General features: G+C 38.2%; 1 protein-coding gene and 1 non-coding gene across 2 annotated transcripts in view; one reads left to right on the top strand and one right to left on the bottom strand.

The window, feature by feature from the left end:
* Positions 1 to 22,198, bottom strand: part of LOC131243569 (exocyst complex component EXO70H1-like) — a 42,261-nt gene that overhangs the window by 17,486 nt on the left and 2,577 nt on the right. The gene's annotated exons all lie outside the window — the stretch shown is intronic.
* LOC131244970 (small nucleolar RNA R71) lies at positions 2,369 to 2,475 on the top strand. Its single transcript, XR_009170735.1, has one exon. It is a non-coding gene; the product is annotated as a small nucleolar RNA R71 (small nucleolar RNA).

Below are 22,198 nucleotides of genomic sequence, written 5' to 3' on the forward strand. Positions count from 1 at the left end.
ATACCCGTCAAGGAAACTGTAATAGGAATGACCAGCTAACCTTTCCAGGATCTGATCAATGAATAGTAAAGGAAAGTGGTCTTTCCTCGTGACGGTATTCAACTTCCTGTAGTCAATGCACATTCTCCAACCAGTAGTGACTCTAGTTGGCACGAGTTCATTATTAGCATTGGCTACGATGGTGATTCCGGACTTCTTAGGGACCACTTGAGTTGGACTCACCCATTGGCTATCAGATATAGGGTATATAATACCCACATCCAATAGCTTAAGAACCTCGGCCTTAACCACTTCCTTCATATTTGGATTTAGTCTACGTTGTGGTTGCCGAGCGGTTTTTGCATTATCCTCAAGATATATGTGGTGAGTACAAATCGAGGGATCGATTCCCTTGAGGTCCGCTATCGTCCATCCCAGGGCTCCTTTATGCTCAATGAGAGTAGATATAAGCATACTCTCCTGTTCTTTCTCCAGGTGGGCAGAGATCACCACCGGGTATGTCTCATCTTGACCCAAATATGCATATTTCAAATCAGCGGGCAAAGGTTTTAGGTCAAGCTTCGGCGGCTTGAGGTTAGACGGTAGAGGCACTACATCAGTTTGTGGTAATTCTTCAAATTGTGGCCTCCATCGGTTAACTTCAAGTACCGGTGCGGTACCCAGCATGGCACTCATCTCCCTAATCATGTCATCATCAAAATCATAGGAGTAGGCCAGACACATCTCTAGAGAATCAGAGGATAAGGTCAAAGGTGTTCTATATTCCACGAAAGAGTCAATCATGTTAATGTCGTGGAACTCGTCATCATCCTCTGAATTGCTGCCGTTATTGAAAAAAATGTTTGACTCCAATGTCAAATTTCCAAAAGACATAGTCATGATACCATTCCTGCAATTGATAATTGCATTTGACGTGGCAAGGAATGGGCGACCAAGAATGACGGGAATCTGAGTGCTCATGTTATTGATGGGTTCGGTGTCCAGGATGATAAAGTCTACAGGGTAGTAAAATCTATCAACTTGGACCAACACATCCTCAATTATCCCTCTTGGTACACGAACAGAGCGATCAGCAAGTTGTAGTGTGGTTAGGGTGGGTTTTAATTCACCCAAACCTAACTGTTTGTATACCGAGTAGGGAATCAGATTGACGCTCGCTCCTAAGTCAAGAAGTGCGTGATCAATTCGATGGTTTTCGATTACACATGATATGGTTGGGCTACCGGGATCCTTGAATTTCTGCGGCACGTCTTGCTTCAGGATGGCACTCACTTTCTCAGTCAAGAAGATTTTCTTTTGAATAATTTTCCGTCGCTTGGTCGTGCATAAGTCTTTTAGGAATTTGGCATATGAAGGTATCTGTTTAACGACATCAAGCAGAGGAATGTTGACTTTCACCTGTTTCAACACCTCTAAGATATCCTGAGAGTTAGAGAGAGGTTTTGGTGAAACCAACCGTTGGGGGAATGGAGCAACTGGCTTCTCTAGAAGTTCCGGTTCTACTTTTTGTGGGGCATCATTGGATCCATCATTGTTGTCCTCTTCTGGTTCTTGAGGCTTTTCGGGCCTAACCGGAAGAGTTTTATCAATGATCTTCCCACTCCTAAGAGTGGTGATGGATTTAGCATGCCCCATCTGATTTGAAGAGCTGGGATCATTATTCTCGTACTGCGGTTTAGGATTGGGGATAGGTTGTGCAGGAAGCATCCCCTTTTCTATAACCGTCATACGAGAATCTATCTTTTGCATAAAATCTATAATTCCCCGCATTGCCTGAGCTAGCTCTTGTATGGGATTTTGAACCGGTTCCTCTTGAGGTTTCACTTGATTTGGATTTTGATTGAAGAAACCTGGAGGAGTCGCCGTTTGTCCATTTCTCCAACTGAAGTTTGGATGATTTTTCCAGCCAGGATTGTATGTGTTAGAGTTAGGTCCAGTAAAAGGTCTTTGATAATTATTTACGGCATTGGCTTGTTCATTCAACACTCCTCGAAAGGCAGGTATAGGACAGTTTTCAATTGTGTGAATGTTGCAATCACAGATGCCGCAAACAATTTCATTGACCTTATCCTTCTTTCCTTCCATGGCCTCAACTTTCCTTATGAGCGTAGTCACTTTACACTTAAGATCATCCTCTTCTTTCAAGAGATATAATCCACCTTTCTCCTTTAATTGAGTCGGCCTAGACGTGGTGTTCGACTTTGGGTAATAGTCCCAAGATTGTGTTTTTTCAGCCAAACTGTCGAGGTAGTCCCATACCTCGTCGATATCTTTATTAATGAACTCTCCATTACACATTGTCTCGACCATTTGGCGCATGGAAGATGTCAGTCCATCATAGAAAAAATTTGTAATGCGCCACGTTTCAAATCCGTGTTGTGGGCATGAACTGACCAAATCTTTGAACCTTTCCCAACATTGAAAGAATGTTTCATCTTCCTTTTGGGCAAAGTTCATTATCGCTTTTCTGAGGGTAATCGTTTTATGATGTGGGAAGAATTTTTTTATGAATTCCCTCTGCATATCGTTCCATGTGCCAATGGATCTAGGACGCAGTGAATGTAACCACGTCTTAGCTTTCTCTTTTAAGGAAAAAGGAAAGAGTTTCAGCCTAATTGTATCTTCAGATACATTAGGAAAACATAATGTAGCTATTATCTCATCGAACTCTTTCAAATGTAAATATGGACTTTCAGATTCAAGTCCATGGAATTTGGGAAGGAGTTGGATAACTCCTGGCTTGATGTCCATTTGTCCTGTGTTTTCAGGAAAAATCATGCATGAGGGCGTACTCACTCCCGCCGGTTGTAGAAAATCTCGTAAAGTACGAGGCGGGGGTGCCTGTTGCACCTCATTCTCATCTTGGGTATCCTCCACCCTGGGTGGGAGTAGAGGAGGTTGGTCTTCAGCCATAACTTCAGTTAACTCAGGGGATTTCGAGCGGTGTCTAATCCTGCGATGGATAGTCAACCCCTCAACTAATCCTCCTTCAGTCAAGAGACGTCGAGTGTTGTCACGGGCCCACTTGGGCATGAAACACTCGCAGCCCTCAATCAAATTCAAAGTCTAATCCTAAGAAAGGAAAAGGAAATCTAAAAAGGAAAAAGAGAGAGGGAGTTGGAAAGAAATTACCAAATTGATGCCCCTAAGTTAAGGACCTGCAAAATAAAACAAAAGGAAGTTAGATTCTAAAAAGGAGAAAAACAATCTTTTAAAAGAAAGATAACAGTAAACTGATTCCTAAAAGAAAGTAGAAATTTCTAAATTAAATTAAGAAAGTCCTAAACTAAAAAGTAAATTACTACAAGAGATTTGAAAAATAGAACGTAGGGAAGGAGTGTACCGAATTAGAGATTTCTATCTTAAAGGCCTACAAAATAGGAAGGTTAGTTTCTAAACAGAAAATTCTAAAAATAAATTAAGAAACAAAATTAGATTCTAAAAGTGTCAGAATTAGAAAGTCACTAAAATAAAACAAAAATAGAAAGTTAATTTCTAAGAAGGGAAAGAAATAACCTAAATTCTAAAAATATGAAAAAGTAGAGAGATTAGGAAGGAATTACCAATTTAGAAGCTTATGTCCAGATCCTATAAAACAGGAAACAAGTTAAGTTCTAAAAATAGAATAAAATAAAATAAAAACTTCTATCCTAAAGTAAGTAAAATCCTAATCCTAACTTAATTCTAAAACTAATTAATTTCAGAAAAACGTAACCGTCAGTCCCCGGCAACGGCGCCAAAAACTTGTTCACTCCCCAAGTATAGGGTTGTGATGTAGTAATAAACTCGGTAAGACCGAGGTCGAATCCACAGGGACTGATACCTGTACGTTATATGAAACCAAGTAGAACTAGAACTAGACTAAGATGCTATCTAAATCAAATAAAATTTAGGGAATAATTGTGGAATAATTATCTAAAACTTTAAGGAATTCAGAGGAAGGGAACTAGGGTTTCAGAGGATCCACTTGGAGAGATCAGGGAGATCTTATGCTCGCATATGGAATTCAAACTGAACTTACTTGATTTGGTTTTCAAGAGACGAAAGGTATATGAATTAGAATGGATTCCATCATCTAACCATGCCCAGGAGACAAAGCAAACAACAGAATTAAACTAATTACCAACCAATCAACCATGTATGAGGATCAGGAAGGGTACTGTCATCCTACCATGCCCGTGGGACAATGGTGAACGACAGGGCTTCCTGACTTTACAAACATGAAAAGGGGAAAAAGTAATACTCAAAATCATCGCAGATCCATTGTAATTTTAGTCACAACAGACCATTAAAGACAAAAAGTACATTCCCAGAATAAGATTAAATCAACATCAATTCAGTCTAAACAAAGGCGCAAGCGGAGACTTATCCCATCACGCTACAAGCTTCACCTCTTAGCCCTAGCTAAGAGGTTTAGCCACTCATGATTGGCCTAAACCCAAAACAAATAGAAAGGAAAAGAAAATGAAAAAGAGAATAAAATGAAGAAAAATTCCTTATCTTTTCTCTCTCATCTTCTCTCCCTGTCTTCTTTTCTTCTGTCTGTCCTCCAATCCTCAAAACGCTGCCAGCCTTTCCGCACTTCCTGGAGAACAACCACCGTCCAGCCGCACTCCTCTCGTGCACAGCAGCAACTCTCCACGTCCCTGTCTTTCTCCCAAGCCGTGCACAGCAGCAACTCCCCGAACCTGTTTCTCTCTCTCCCCTTTTACGTCTTCTTATACAGGACTGTCGTCCGGGAGTCCTACCCGGAATAGGGTGCGAAGACACTCTTCTTTACGCAGCTAGGCGCGGCAGCAGCGTGCGCAGCAGCAGAAACGCAGAAGCATCTTGTGTTCGGACAGAGATTTCGAACGACTGATTGTCCAAAAGCAGAATTGGACTTCTTGGAGGTGGTTATATCAGACCTTACACAGGATTGGACGGTCTGGATCATGCATCCGACCATCATCATGGATGCATAACGGCCCGAGAAGGCCGGGCGGCTTCCGGTTTTCACGGACATACGCAAGCAGAGCAGGCGCTGGTGCGTGGTGGGGCCCACTTTACTGGTGTTTTTGGAAATCCATGCCGTCCATTGAGCTTGCAGTCGAATTTCGGTGCAGAGGGAGATGTTTTTTTCTTCCGATACTGTGGCCCATAAGAGTTTTCTCACTGCCGTCCATCTGACGTTTAACAGGTGGGAACTTGCAAAGTCTTGCATGGTCTCGAAATATCATGTAGGTAAGGGTCGTGGCCACCTCCTGAAGTACTTGGACGGTTTGGATCATCAATATGAACAATGGGTGGGGCCCACAGGCCAAAAACGGATGGACAGCGGGTGCGCGCTGTCTCTGTTGAGGAGATGGATCGGGTCAGCGCCTGCTGACCGGTCCAGTTCTTCCGGTGCACAACGAGTGTGCATGCACTTGTGTTCGTGCGATGTACATGTGGCTTCATTGTGATGGTTTGTGAGAAATCCGTTCCGTCCATCAGTTTTGTCAGCTCATTTCAACTGTTGAGACCAAGAATGGAGAATATCCAGATATCAGGTGGGCCCCACTTAAGAATTTAAAGGGCTGATCTGTCCGTTGGGCCACTTTCATAGTGATCCAGGAGATGAAATTTTACGTGTACGGTTTATTTATGGTCCTCAAGCCACGTGTGAAGTTTCGAACTGATCAGATGGTGGGAACCCTATGATCTTGCATTTTGGACACTTTTCAGGCCACTTGAGCTTCGATTCCTCGATTTCCGCGGACCCTTGGTGTATAATTTCGTCGCTCTTGGTCTTCTGGAGTCCGTCCCCTGCTTTAGTGTCATCAGATCGGTAAATCCATGCTTTTTAGTGTCCTTTCCCAGTCCAAGCTCATGAAGACGCCCTGCATCACAAATTCAATTAAATTAGGCTATTAAACAGTGTCATGCTTGTAAATCCATGCAATAAATGGGTCTGATATGCAATATTTGACCCTCAACAACCACACAAATGAAGAAAATGAAGTGCAAATGACTTAAATCTACAAGAAATTTCAAAATAATGCACTAACCATGGAGGAATCGAAGTGGGTTCGACCGGTCGAGGTAGGGCTTATTGGAGAAGAAGACCTAAGTGAAGAACAAAATATTTTTCCCCAAATAAATGGCCAAACCCGTGATTCACGATTGGTTGAGTACATACTCGACCGATCGAGCCACGACTAGTCGAGTATGTACTCGACTGGTCGTGCACCACACAAAATATGTAATTTTGCAATATATTTGAATTTTAAAAATTTTAAAATAATAAATATATACATTATGATACAAACAGACACAAATGATCAGTTCATATTGCACATACCAAGATCAAATTTCAATTTTACAAACCTGTTTTTGTCGAGTGGTTTGGTGAATATGTCAACAAGTTGATTCTCAATCTGAATATATTCCAATTTAAATTATATTGTCTTCCACCAATTCAAGAATATAGTGATATCTAATGTCAATATGCTTGGTTCGTGAATGTTGAATTGGATTTTTAAAAAAATTAACTGCGCTTGAATTATCTTAATATAAGACCATAGATTCTTGCACAAATTCATAATCACTTAGTATTCTCTTCATCCACACAAGCTAAGTATATGCATTACCCGCAACAATATATTCAGCCTCAGCTGTGAAGAGTGATACAGAACTTTGTTTCTTACTTAGCCAAGAAACCAAACAGTTCCCGACATAGAAATAACCACTGCTAGTTGATTTACGATCATCAATGTTGCCTGCCCAATCAACAGCTGTATAACTAGCTAATTGCACACTAGTATCATGTAGATACCAAAGACTAAGATTAACTGAACTAGCGACATATTGCAAAATGCGCTTAACAGCAATCAGATGTGACTCTTTAAGGTCCGACTAATATTTAACACAAATTCCTACGCTAAAAGCAATATCAGGTCGGCTCGCAGTTAAATAAAGTAAACTACCTATCATAGTGCGATACAACTTAAGATCCACACTCTTACCTGTTAAATCCTTAGAGAGTTTTAGAGTAGTACTCATTGAAGTATCAAAATTTTTTCTACTCTTAAATCCAAACTTTTCAACTAAGTTCAGAGTATATTTGATTTGAGAGATAAAGAAACTATCAGGGAGTTGTTTGACTTGCAATCTTAGGAAATAGTTTAGTTCTCCAACCATGCTCATTTCAAATTTAAATTTCATAAGATCTGCAAATTCAACAGTCATGTTAGTACAAGTAATCCATAAATAATGTCATCAACATAGATTTGAACTATTAGTATGTGATTATTATGTTTCTTTACAAACAGTGTTTTATCAACACTTCCCATTACAAAGTTATGACTTAGTAGAAACTTAGTCAACTTTTCGTACCATGCCCTGGGAACATGTTTCAAACCATAAAGTGCTTTTTTTAGGCAATAGACATGATTAGCATGCTTACAATCTTCAAAACCCTTTAGTTGTTCAACGTACACTTCTTCATGTAAATCACCGTTTAAGAATGCACTCTTTACATCCATTTGATATATTTTAAATTTTTTAAAGGACACAATGGATATAAATAGTCTGATTAATTCAAGATGAGCTACTAGGGCAAAGGTCTCATTATAATCAATGCCTTCAATTTGAGTGTACCCTTGTACAACCAGCCTAGCCTTGTTTCTAATAATATTACCAAGTTCATCAGACTTATTTTTGAAAATTCATTTTGTTCCAATAATATGTTTATCTTTTAGTCTTGGAACTAAGTACCAAACATCATTTCTAATAAACTGATTAAACTTTTTTTGCATTGCTACAATCCAGTTTTCATCAATAATGACTTCTTTTACATTAGCCGGTTCTATCTAGGATGTAAAGCACACATAGTTGTACATATCTTCTAGTTGTTTACGAGTGCATATACCAGTGAGAGGGTTTTCAAGAATTTGATTAGATGGATGGTCTTTAACTATCTGCAGTTCAGTGTTAATTTGACTAGATGAAGAGTTTGGTTTATCAAATAAAAGAACTTCATCATTTTCTGAACTTGAGACATGTGTATTCAAGTGATCATCTATAACCACATTGATGGACTCTTGAATTACACCACTTCTCTTGTTAAGAACCCGATATGCTTGACTATTTAAAGCATACCCTAAAATATCTCTTCATCACTTTTGGTGTCAAATTTACTCAGATTTTCTTAATTACGCAAGATATAGCACTTGCTGCCAAAAATTTGAAAGTATTTGATAGTAAGCTTCTTATCAAACCATATTTCATAAGCAATTTTACTATTTGTTTTTTTAGTGTAAACTAGGTTAATTATATAACAAGCAGTATTTACCGTTTCAGCCCAAAGATTTTTAGGAAGCTTCATATTATTTAGCATTACATTTGCCATTTCTTGAAGCACTCTATTTTTTCTTTCCACTACACTATTTTGTTGTGGTGTTTTGGGCACAAAATATTTATGTGATATTTCCTTATCATTACAAAATTTCTCAAAACTATTATTTTCAAACTCAGAACCATGATCACTACTGATTTTAGTGACTTGTGATTCTTTTTCAGTTTGGATACGTTTAAATACCCTTTTTTACTTCATCGAGTGTTTCTAATTTCTCTCTTAAGAAGACTACCCAAGTATACCTAGTAAAGTCATTTATAATCACCAGAATATACTTTTTACTACCTCAGCTCTTCGTTCTAATTGGTCCAATGAGATCCATGTGGAGAAGTTCGAGTGGTTTAGATGTGGCATTGGAGTTCACCTTTTTGTGAGTACTCCTGGTTTGTTTACTAATCTGGCATTCAGCACATATTTTATCCACTTTGGGTAGGCCTCTTACCCATTCTCTTTTGCTTAATCTATACAAGTTGCGGTAGTGTACATGTCCAAGGCGATTATGTCATAATTCAGTTTCATCAATTTGGACCATGTAGCACGATAGCTTAGATGAGCTTGAATCACTAACAATGTAGCAATTCTCAGAAGTTCTACGACCAGTTAATATTATAGAACCATTTTTATTTAAAATTTCACACCTTTGGTTGGTGAATTTTACGCTATGATTATTATCACATATTTGAGAGATGCTTAATAGATTATATTTTAAACCTTCTACATATAAAACATTCTCAAATAGAGGGAAGTTAAAGAGTTGAACCGTACCTTGACTAACAATTTTGCAGTTCCTACCGCCACCGAATGTGACTGAACCATCAGTCATGTCTTTAAGACTGGTGAATAGACCTTTCTCACCTGTCATATGTCTGGAGCAACCACTATTTAGATACTACTTTGAATGGCTCAAAGCTTTGAAAGCGATGTGGGTAACCAAACAAGTAACCTTAGGGACCCATTTCATTACTGTTTTGGGTTTAGGAGTATAATTGGTCTTCTTATGTTTGTAGTTGTTATAAGTCCTACCCAGTAAGTTAGATTTTAAGAGCTCCTTAAGTAAGTCAACAATTTTTTCTGCCAAAGGGTTACGATTCTGATTTCTACAGTTGATATGATTGCTTTTAGGATTAAAAGTCTGAAAAGTTTTAAAATTTTTAGAATTATTTTGATTTAGACTTTTTCTTTTTGAGTTAGAAGACTCCCCATTAACAAATTTAGGTGGAGTATTCTTATATTTGGGAGGAATACTTTTATCATAACCCAATCCAGATCGATCGCCACATTTTCTGGATTCAAATAAAAGTTTTTCTAATTTAGGATTGCCTTGGGCATACCTCCATGTGTCCTTCAAACTCAAAAGCAAAGAGACTTCTAGTTTTAGCTTTTCATTTTTAAATTTTAATTTTTCAAATTGGGACGTTTTGAAATCTAAGTCGCACTTAGTTTTTTCAAAGCAATCTAAAAAGTGTGATGTTTCTAAGACTAAATTATCAAAATTCACTTTTAGTTTTAAAAACTTTTCCTTTTGAAGTTTTAACTTTACAACAATTTTGCAACTTTCCCTATATAGGGCATCATAAGCATCTTGAAGGTCTCCTTCATTTACATTGTCACTATTCATATTTTCTTCATTGGTTGAATCATCATTATCTGAAAAAGTGAACTTGGTTAGAGTCATTAGGGCTTTAACATCATTAGCCGACTCGGTTTCAGAATCTTCTGACTCAGAAGAGACTTTAGAGCAGGAAGAATCATCTCATGTAGCCAACATACCTTTCTTTTTAGACTTGTTCTTCTTAGAACATTTGTTTACTAGATGCCCATATTCATGGCAATTGTAGCATTGACTGTCTTTTAAAGATTTTCAATTTTTAGATCTAGGTTTTTTCTTTTCAATAGATTTTTGCAAATAAACTCTCCTTTTACTTTTGAAAATCTTGGAAAGCTTTTTAGCTAAATGAGCCATATTATCTTCAGAAGTTTCTAAATTAGAATCATTATTATTTTCATGAGAAACAATTTTAGAAGACTTGAGGGCGATTGACTTACCTTTGGGTGCCTTAAAATTTCACTCATAGGTTTGAAGAGACCCAACTAACTCTTCTACCCTAATATTATTCGTATTACGAAGTTCTTGGATTGCGGTCACTTTTGAATTGAACTGTTCAGGCAATGAGTGCAGTATCTTTGCACAGACTTTACTTTCTGGGATCCCATCACTAAGACCCCACACAGAGTTGACAATGTCATTCAATCTTATATAGAAGTCCATGAAAGTTTCACTTTCTTCTATAAGTATTTCCTCAAATTTGGTTGTGAGGATTTGGACTTTAGATTTCTTGACAATTATTGTACCCTCATGTGTCATTTCCAAAATATCTCAGGCTTACTTTGCAGTATCACATGATATAATTCTCTTGAATTCATTCGGTGATAGTGCGCAAGTAATAACATTTAGAACCTTTGCATTGGCACTACTCTCACTTTTCTGAATATTGGTTAAAGTAAAATAAGCTGCAACTTTTACAGTTATAGATCCATCAATACCAGTCACTTCAGTGGTAGGAGGAGTCCAATTGGTTACTGTAGCTTGCCACACGCTCTCATTCATGGATTTTAAGAAAATTCTCATTCTGGCTTTCTAATAGGCATAATTGGAGCCATCAAATAGTGGAGGCTTAGTGATTGAGAGGTTATAAAAATTTGACATTTTAAAAAGCTCAGATCGATTAGCTTAGGAATTTAATCCAAATAAAAAAGATAAAAATGAGCTATTAGGCTATGATATCACTTGAAAAGGTCGAGCAAAGAGTCCTAGATTTTTTTTTTTGGGGGGAGGGGGGGTGAATAGGACTGCCAAATTAAAATTTAAATACAGAATTAGAAATAAATAAATAAAGATAACACTTATCAATCCCACAAAAGCATAAATAAATACCAACCTCAAATGCACAAGTATTGAGAGGTTGATATAGATGTTGTTCTAAGGACAACCTTACATAAAAAACCAATGGCTTATGGTAGGACAACCTAATTTCTGGAACGGTCTATGTATCAAAATTCCAAACCAATACAGGGAAAAATAAAAATAGCAAAGAAAATAAACTAAGCTATTACAGCATTCCCATAATTGCATAAAACAGATTACAACATTCTCCATAAAGGCTTAAAGAGAAATTACAACATTCACATAAAGCTACAATCAACCAACCACCATTACACTAGATATTATAGTGGTTTGCTTGTGTGCACACAAACTGTTAAAAAATAGCCACACAACTACTCTACTCCCAATATCCTCTCCCTCGGGATATTGGCTTTCACTATGAAATAGGTTTTTCAAGGTTCACCTAAAACCTTCACAATTGTGTCTTTCAAGTGGGCTTACACAATTCAAAAACCTCACACTCTGAGATTTTCTGGATCACCTCAAACAAACCAAAAAGAGATTTTTCCTGGCACAACCTCAAAAACCAAAGAGAGATTTACAAAAATGCAAATATACTTATCTGGATATTCTCCTTTGATGAAGCCCGGTAGAACCAATTCGAAGTAGATGTTCAATGTCTAAACTCACTTATGAAAGGTTCTAAATGATTTTTAGATTAAATCACTTTGAGCTAGCTTGATTTGATTTTGATCTTAAGAAATGGGAAAAACTTAAATCCCTTCTTCAAATAAGATTGGAATAGAGAACTCAAAATCAAATACAAAAAACTAATTAAAAGAGAATATTAAACGAGCACAATATAGCTTAGGAATATCACAAACTTATCTCTCAGAATGGTGTCTTGATTTTGTTTGAATGACTTACCAAACTCTAAAATTTGTGCTCTATTTATAAGTGAAAAAACTGTTCACTCGACTGGCCTCGAGGTCAGCTCGACTAGTCGAAGGACCAGCAAGAATTTAAAATTTCGGGCACGATAAGATAAGATAGATCCTCGATTGGTCGAGCCATGCACTTGACTGGTCGAGTGGAACCCTGAAAGGTTGCTGGACTTTGAGTCGATCCTGCTCGACTGGTCAAGCAGTCTCCAGGACTGGTCGAGGGTCTAACATAAATTCTGAAAATCCACAACAAACCTTGGACTGGTCGAGAAAATTCTTAGACTGGTCGACCCAGTACTTGGACTAGTAGAACATAAGGTAGGACTAGTCGAGAAAAAGACTATAAAATTATATCATGACTCAAAATAAAAATGTAATCAGTATGACCTAACCTATGGTCAATCTAGGGTCATTCATACCTTATAAGTGAAAATTGAACATTGAAACATCGTTCGCTTCGGTTGATAGTTTATGTTGAAGTACTTGAAGCTTGTCATTGTATATTTGAAGATGAGTTTAGAATAGTGACCTTATGACTTTGAGTTTCAACTTGAGAAGATTACTTGAGCTTGAATTCTTTAAGTAAAGCACATTGTCTTGATATAGTTGAAACTTGAAAATTTGATCTAGCACTTAATGTTGTACTTGAATATCTTATTCTTGTACTTGATGTTCTTGATGTAGAGTCTCTTGTTCTTGTACTTGAATGTAGGTAAGGATAATATACAGTTGAGCTATACAAGATATAGATTCCAAGAGGTTTTGGCACTACAAAATTTGAAAATCTTGGAGCTAGATAAGATAACATTCACAACATTTACAGCTTAACGACTATAAATGGAAAGATTGGCTCTCCATTTACAAGACTTAAAACAATTTAAAGGTCATCCAAACCTAGAGAATCCTTTGCCTGTAAATCATTTATAGTTTACAACTAAACAGGATAGGCTGCAAATGACCACTTAAACCATTTACAGGCATCCAAATGAGCTTATCGATCATGACCACTAATGATTGGTGAAAACAATACAAAAGAAAAGAAAAGAAAAAAAAAAGCAATTGGAATTAATGATAACATTAAAAATAACTGTTATTCATTCTTTCTAGGAACTCTAATCTTTACAATGATTTGTATTAGTCTTCTCATCATGTTTTCACAGACCTGCTAGCTGCTACTATTCCTAAATAACTAATTCCAAAAAGTGTTAATTTCCTAGGAGAAAAAAGAAAGAAAGAAAAAAAATAAAAATAAAGGAAATGAAGAAAAAAGAAGATAATCAAAAACATAACAGGACCTAATGGATCAGGTCTCTTGTCAAATGTAGTTTGTGTTCAATTAGTTATCTACATTAGCCCCTGCAAATAGTGATTGCTCAACTCCATGTCTTTCATTCTGCATCCATTCAAGAAATGGTTGGCTTGGAATGGTTCATTGTATTTTAGTCTTTCTTATTTGTTTATTGATTAGAAGTGACTCTTTTACTGCTAGACTTCCTAAGTACTGTGCATACATCTGTATATTATCCATGCCTGATGGATGTTTCATGATATATGGCACGTGTGTAATGTGTTTACAAGCCATGTGCAAGTTAAAAGTATAAGTCACCATTGTTTCTTAAGGTGTGGTTCGTTTAAGATGTCACTGACATTCAGTTTTGAACCTCGGGACAAGAAATGGTTGGCTTGTAATATTTGCATTGTGTATATTCTTTTTTCTTTCGTAACTATATAGTGATTAGAAGTGACTCTATTACTGCTACACTTCCTAAGTGCTGGGCATATATGTGTATAACATCCATGCCAGATGTGTGTAGTACATATATTGCACTCTGTTACTACTACATTGTTATATTTCCTTACATTTTGAATTTCATGGACCGTGAGTTGTTAGGAAGTGTAGCGGTAAAGGCTTTCATTCTTCCTAGGACAATAACAGAACTTATTTCATTCTTCCTGGGACAATAAAACTGATTTATCTTTCATTCTTCATGGGATAAGAACTGAAAGTATTGCCTGTGGTCCATTAAGGGCCTGATTAGAATGATCTATTGAACTGTTATATTCTTTATCCACTGAATGGTATTGCTGCTGTACATTTTGCTCATGTCCAAGGAATGATATTGCTGCTATATATTCTACTCATGCCAATTGAATGGTATTGTTGTTGTGCACTTTTCATCCATTGAAGGTATTGCTATTGTACATTCTGCTCATGCCCTCATTTGGTAGACCCACTGTTCTAGTTCCTACAGACAGTAGTTTCAGCTGTAGTGAAACTGTCTCATCTTCACTCCACTAATCACGATCGTTCGGTGACTATTGTTTCATGTTCTAAGCCTGTTTATTGGATTACATGATTTGGACGGTTTAGTGGTATCTATTGCATGTAACGTATGCAGTTTTATTAATAAAACCCTACATCGGATTTTGCAGAAGCAACATCTGATTTTTCTGCTGCATTGCGTGTTACTGACAATAGTTACTCACAAATCAGGCCTTTCTATTGTAGCAGTACTGATGGTGTTACTGGCAGTAGCTTATTTTAAATTAGTCCTTTCTATTGTAGCGGTATTGATGGTGTTACTGGCAGTAGCTACTCACAAATCAGACATTTCTTTTATAGCAGTTCTGATGTTGGACATATGTTTGCCTTTCTCTTTCCTGCTGTTTACCTGTCATCTGTAATCGGTTTCTTCCTAATAAACTGTTATATTTCCACAAGTTTAGGTTCCCAAATTTAGTACTCTATTTCTGATGTAGAGCGGGTCGCGAACAGTTTCATGGCCAAGATGGATCAGAAAAGGCTCGGTCGACGACAGAAGTGATTCGGACCGTCAGACCTTAGATCGGGCGTATCTTACAATCCGGAATGAGTTATCAGGTGTAAAATATATGATTTTAGGGTAGAAAGAGCTACTTTAGCCAAGCAACCCTACTACGCCGGGTTACACAAGCCGGATTTTCGAAATATCCCTGGATCGACGGTCATTTCCCTGTTTTAATTTCGTTTTTACTATAAATAGTAAGTTTTAGTTTGGTTATAACTCTTTGTCCGTCAGGCTTTAGGAGTTATGTCCAACGTGAAAAGAGCTTAGAATAATTAGGAGAACAGTTTGGTGAAGCCAAATAAGACACTTACTATTTTTGGCCGAAAACCTTGCACACTAGTAGACATCACGACCGTCTATAAATAGTAAGTTTACTATTTATAGTAAGTCGCGGATTCTAGGAGTTTTAGTTGTAGTTTGATCCTGATTTCTTTCCCATTACTTGGTACCCCTATTTAAAGGGTTGTGAACTCATTTTTATTTATCAATTAATCAAGTTCGAATTTATTAGAATTTATTTCTATTTCCTGCTTTCTTTCCTCGTGGATTCGAGAAGTCTCTGTGAGGAGTCCAGAGAAGCTCCCTGGATTCGGAGTAATTATCCTCATCACATTCATCCCTGCGTCAGTTTCTCAGGAATTCATCGTACACAACCCATTTTCAGTTGAAATTCAGGTATATACCATGTTATTTTCTTTCCACTATTATTTGAATTCTTTTTTTTTACTATTCAAAACTATCACCTTCCCATACAACTGTAATTCAATATACGATGAAGTGACATGTTTGGATATATGTCGCATATATACCTGCTCATGTCCAATTTATCAAAAGTATTTGGGGCTCCGTTCTTTATCTACGGCATGGAATTAATCTTGGTATAAATAACATGACATATCTATATATAAATCACACGCTTAAATTGTATTTATCAGATACTCCCCACAGTAAGATATTCAAATTGGGAACTAGATGAAGTTATGAATTTAGGATTTATATTTAAAACACAATCGTACATACATGTGTAGGTGTACAGTTGGCTTGGAATGGATAATGATGAGGAAGAAGAGATAGAATAGGCTATTGTCATGTAAGCGATGACAGCTTGCGTAGCAGCAGTTAGGGAATACTGTCGCGTATACATATTCAAACAACCAGCACGACACGGAGATGATGAGTGGGCAAGGCTCATCAACTCTATCATTCGGGTGACAGACAGGAATTATGTAACTTAACTCAGGATGAGTCGAGAAGCTTTTTTTGAGGTGTGTGCTAAACTACATGAGAAGACACATCTGCGCAATACTCGTAATGTAAGTCTAAAAGAACATGTAGTTATTTTCCTCCACACCGTGGGCCATAATGTTCGCAATCGGGTCATATGTCACAGTTTTATTTGATCAGGTGAAACCATTAGACACCACTTTCATCGTATATTAGATGCCATTATATCATAAACCTTGAGTTCGTTAAACAGCCAGGATCGAAAACACCCTTCGAGATCCAAACAAATATAAATTAGGTTCTTTACTTTCAGGTATCATTTTGGTTTATAGCCAGTGATATCTATATTGTTATTCACAAACCCCTACTAACAAGTCCGTCCCTAAAAGAAATTTGATGAAATGCATCTAGGATTATGTCGGTGCAATTAACGGGACACACATACCTGCTTATATCTATGTAGCAGATCATGCGAGCTTCCACAATCAGAAAGGGTTCATCTCTCAAAATGTACTTGCAGCATTTTCATTTCACATGAATTTTCTATATATATTGGCCGGTTGGGAGGGTTCAGCTTCAGATGCAAGGGTACTACACAACGCTCTGACCCGAACAAATGATCCCTTACTTATCCCGCATGGTACTAGTTAGATTTTCAGAGATTACCCATCTAATTAATACTTATGAAATCTTCGACTGTCCACTTAATGGAACATTCATTCAACTGTGTAGAAAAATATTATGTTGTTGACGCTGGATACGCGCATTCATCAGGTTTTATGGCTCCATATCAGGGTGTTCGATATCACTTACAGGAGTATCGAACCGGGAGAGCGCCTGCGAACATGAATGAGCTGTTTAATTATCGACATGCACAATTGTGCAATGCAATCGAGAGTTGTTTTGGTGTAATGAAAGACAGATTTTCCATATTGAAGACGACCATGCAGTATGAGTTACACACACAACCGAAAATTGTTATAGCATGTTGTGTGTTACACAATTTCATATGAACCGGACATGAGTCTCGTTAGGACCTACATGACGCTGGCATATCTTTTGCTAAAGGGGAGAATAACCCAACACCGCATGAGGTATCAACGAATGACGAGAGGCAGTGGTTGCTACTAGTTACTCAGCGAGAGAAGGATGCTTGGATTCGAGTGCGGGATGATATTGCAACTTGAATGTGGGTAGATGCGCATTAGAACAGTAGGAGTAGATAGTCGAATTATTTTTATTTCTTCTTTGCAATTTTCCATACGAACTGGACAGTATTTAGGTGCTCATAATATTAACTACTTGTCAATGAAATTATGATTTTTCAAAAGATTGAAATATAATTCTAATCAGGAATGTTCAATTTCTGATCAATCACGCTTATGTCATGTAGTTTCTCACAAAAATGATTGACATTAGCTGAATTTCATTTGTACTTGACATGTGCTGCATGCGTAGGTGAAATGACAGACTTCTGGTCTAATGATACATCGACACCAATGCAATCACCGGTTAAAACACCTGTGGGAAGACAGTGAAATCTCTCGCTGAGCCTCTGTCTCGAGCACCTAAAATCAAATGGACTAGAGAAATGGATCAAGTTCGACACGCTGCTCGAAAGGTTGCACTGGGACATAAAGCGGATAATGGTTTCAAGTGGGAAGCCTACCAAGCAACGACTGAAGAGGTCGTGAAGTATACAGACATAGATGTCAACTAGCAGAATGTGCAGAACTAGCTGAGGTATTACAAGCGAGAATATAATGCCGTGAAGGACATACTTGCGGCTAGTGGGTTTGGATGGGATAATGAGCGCATGGTGGTTACGGCCCCTGATGAGGTCTGGGAGGAATACCTTAGGTTATGATTTTTAAAAGTATACTTTACAGAACACAATCACAAACACTTAAATCACATGTACTTTTTGCTAACTTACAATTATCTTTTACGGTTGCAGTCTCACCCGCGTGCTGAAAGACTTCACGGGAAAAGAATTGATAGAATGGATGACCTTGCGGTTATCGTTGGATCCGATCAGGCCACGGGACGATATATGTAAGGAAGTACGAGTATGACCACATCATCCTCTTGGATTTAATGAGATCTCAATGAGTCCTGGAGAGACCTCGAAGATGATTTTGATGATACCATTGACTCTCAGAGGACAACGTAGTGGACTCGACAGGGACCAATCATTTTTCCTCGGAGACTCCTTCATTGGAAAAACGCGCATCTCATGACACTCCTACTCGAACTTCCGATTCTGATGGCAGCTAAGATGAGACCACATCAAAGAAACGTATGCTGCCTCCTCGTCCCTGCGATATGCTCGACATCTCTCTTAAGATCGTCGCAGAGGCTATGCATGATTTTGGCCTAGGCAATGAGGTCAATCGTACTAGTAAGGTACTTGATGTTCTAGAAGAGGTGTAAGGGTTGACTAATTCAAAGTTTATCGAAGTTGGTCAGTTATTGAGTAGGGACGAGAAGCTGACATCGTTCTTTGTCAGTCTTCGACTTGAGTGACGTGTCAAGTGGTTGAAGAAAACACTCCGCGATAACTTTAGTGATGCAGGTGTTAGGTCGGTCTGACAAGGATTGGTCCCTAGTTCTATTGATCTGTTTCTTTGTGGGCATGTAATAACTTTTTTATTCACTGATGATGATTTTTTTTTCTTTTTTGGATTGATATAATTGGTATACAGTATATACCAATTTAAATAATGTGGCAATACTGGACCTTTTGTGCTTTAATATATTTAATATATGTGATTTCACATGCTTGTTGTGTGCACATTAGGATAAATAGGGCCACATACTTCATTTGGCAAAAGGGTACGTACTAACAAAATTTTAAATTCAGATCATTTCAATGCATTTTTTTTTTCTGCGACAATATCGCATATCTTTTAAACGCGATCATACTCCAATACACGAATCTCATGCCAATAATGGACATGTCAATGTAGATGGCAAAAGAGAAGTACTATGTTGTACTCGTGGGTTGTCGACTGGGCATTTATCTGACATAAGACGATGCTAGGTTGGAGGTCGAGGGATACAAAAGAGGGAGACACCGGGCTTTCAAGAATTGGAGGGAAGCTGTTGCATGATGGGAGGGTCACTTCGGTGGTACCAGTGCACAGTCGAGACCTGCCACAGAATCTCATGCGGTTCATGTCGGTGCATTTTCAGACGAGGTTAACATCCATCATTCGTCAACTTCATTTATCGAAAAAACAACCCAGGCCATGGTTTCTAGGGCCACGACGACTGATGATCCTACCCCATCATTTGGGAAGAGATTCTGTGCACTTCTGATTACCATTATTGTTCTTTTCTTTGCGTTACTTATTAATTTTAAATTCTAGGTATATGAGGTTATGTAACTGAATGAAAATTATTTTTTTGAACTATGATTGTATGGTTTTGCTGATTTGGGGACCATCAGCTACTGACAATTGCCTTGGTCACCTGTATATTATCGACTGCTTCACCTTATCGATAATTTTGTCTACAACCACTGTCAAATAGTGTGGTCCACTGGATATGTGGACCTGATACACTAATGTTGGGGTGGCAGAATCATTTGGTGTGGTCCACTAAATATTTGGACAACACATGTTTTTTGCCTAACTCTTCCTGGGATTTGGACTGGGCACTTAGATTGGAAGACCCAGATTAAGCAATCTTCACGTGGTGTGCCACTCTTTTGTTGGACATGTTACACTTGCATATGATTAGAATGACCCATATTGAGAATGGTGTGGTCCACTGGATATCTGGACCACATTCATTTACTTGTAAGATGCCAAGTCCTCCTTGCATCTAATATATTGGACGGTTTGGATGACACTCTTTCAGATGGTGTGGTCCATTGGAGACCCGATTTTCAGTTGCTGGACCTAAGCACAACATGGATTGTGCACCGGTTGGAATTCTGTTCAAGCTAACGAAAATCCTGGGGGAACGGATTGGCTACTCCCCCTGCCACCACCCCCGTGGCTGGTCGTCGGTGCTCTATGGGCCTCATCATGATGTATTTTCTTCATCCATTCCGTTCATCCATTTTTACAGATCATTTTAGGGCTTAATCCCAAAAATGATAGGAATATAAATCTCAGTTGGACCAAACCACAGGAAAAGCAATTGTGATTGGATATCCACTATTGAAATCCTCCTACGACCCATTGTACTGTTTATTGGACATCCAATCTGTTGATTAGGTAATTCAGACCCATATGAAGGGAAAAAACAAAGATCAGCTTGATCTAAAACTTTTATAGCCCCCAAAACAATTTTTAATGATCGAAGTTCATTCAACACTAATTCCTGTAATGTGGTCCACTTGAGATTGGAATATACCTCGGTTCTAGTCTCATAGCATAAAATGATCTAGAAAAATAGAGGGATGGCATGGATGAAACACATATTTCATGATGGGCCCCACAGAGCATCGACCACCAGCCATTGGCTGGAAGCAAAGGGAATAGCCAATCCGATTTCAAATACTGGGATGTTGATAGTAATCCAAACGGGTGGAACCACTTAAACCTAGGGATTCATGCAATTCTACGCCACAACCAAACGACTCACTTTCGTGATCTCGGGATATGCCAGACGTCCCACAGGATATGCCTGACGTCCCAAACATGCGCGGTGAACGTGTCCCGAGATTAGGCAATACCATGGATCTTACAACAATCCACTGACATCACCATAATTACCTTAAAATTGATCCCATCCCTCCTAATCTTGCTCAATCTACCTGGCCAAATAGGCCCTAGATGTGTAGTCTTATGTTGGGCTCAGACCCAAAAAATCATGCTGATACATGGTTCAAGTGGGCCATACTAATGAAAAGATTGGGAGAGACACTTGCCCTTGATTTTCTACATAGCCCGCCATGATGATCATGTGAAATCTACTTGAACCATTAGATGCCAAGGCAAAATAGTGGCCCAAAACTAAAACAACATGCTCATACACAATTCAACTGGGCCACACCAAGGGAAACAGTTGAGAGGGTGAGCTGTTTTATCTATATTATTTCCAATCATGTGGTCATGCAATGGTTGGGTGGGTTTCACATTAATGCCATAGTGGGGCTTACCTAAGCCAACCATTCATTTTCCTTCTTGAAATAACTTTCATGGAGAACATTTTTTGATATTAAATTTTCTTCATATTTAAGGTAAGTAGTTGGACGGTCTAACTAGTGTGTGAGCATTTCTCTCTCTATATAATGAAATGCTAAGTTAGACACCAGTTCTCATTAAAACTTAATGATCACTTTTTGTTCCGTCGTGTGAACATAAAATCTGAACCTTCTACAAGATGCATTGTACGTTATGCATCACCCTGTAAAACCATGCCCAACTTTCAACCTGATCTAAAACTTTGGTAGGCCATGGCAAAATGAAAAAGTTATCTCCCTTGATTTGCTTATCTCTTTTCCATGACCCACCAACGTTTTGGATTCCCTAAAATTTTCATGAGGTGCCACATCACATGGACTGTTTGAATTTTGTGCCCACGATCCGTGAAAATGTGCAAATGTGTTCACGTAAGAGCGCAGAGGGTCATCCATTTTTATAGAAAGAGAATATAAATCCAAAGAATAAACGGAAAGCTGGAGTCGATCTTGTCTGGGTCCTAAGAATGAGACTTGACCCAAAAAGATGTGCCCATGAGATTTAAACCCAATCAGCTCAGTACAGGTACTACGTACCCAGCCCAAACCTGTCCTTTGACAGTCAAAATAAGATCCGATTATGATAATATAGACGGTGAAGATTGAAAGAAATTGGACCGGATGTGGGGTTCATTTAATGAGTGGCCTAGATGGTCTGCTAATAAAGTGGTGGCCCCACACAGGTAGCTGCATGACTTTAACACACAAGTGAATTGCTTTTATATCCGGGTCTGTCCATGAACTGCC

The sequence above is a fragment of the Magnolia sinica genome, chromosome 4 (assembly GCF_029962835.1).
Source record: "Magnolia sinica isolate HGM2019 chromosome 4, MsV1, whole genome shotgun sequence".
Lineage (NCBI taxonomy): Eukaryota > Viridiplantae > Streptophyta > Magnoliopsida > Magnoliales > Magnoliaceae > Magnolia > Magnolia sinica.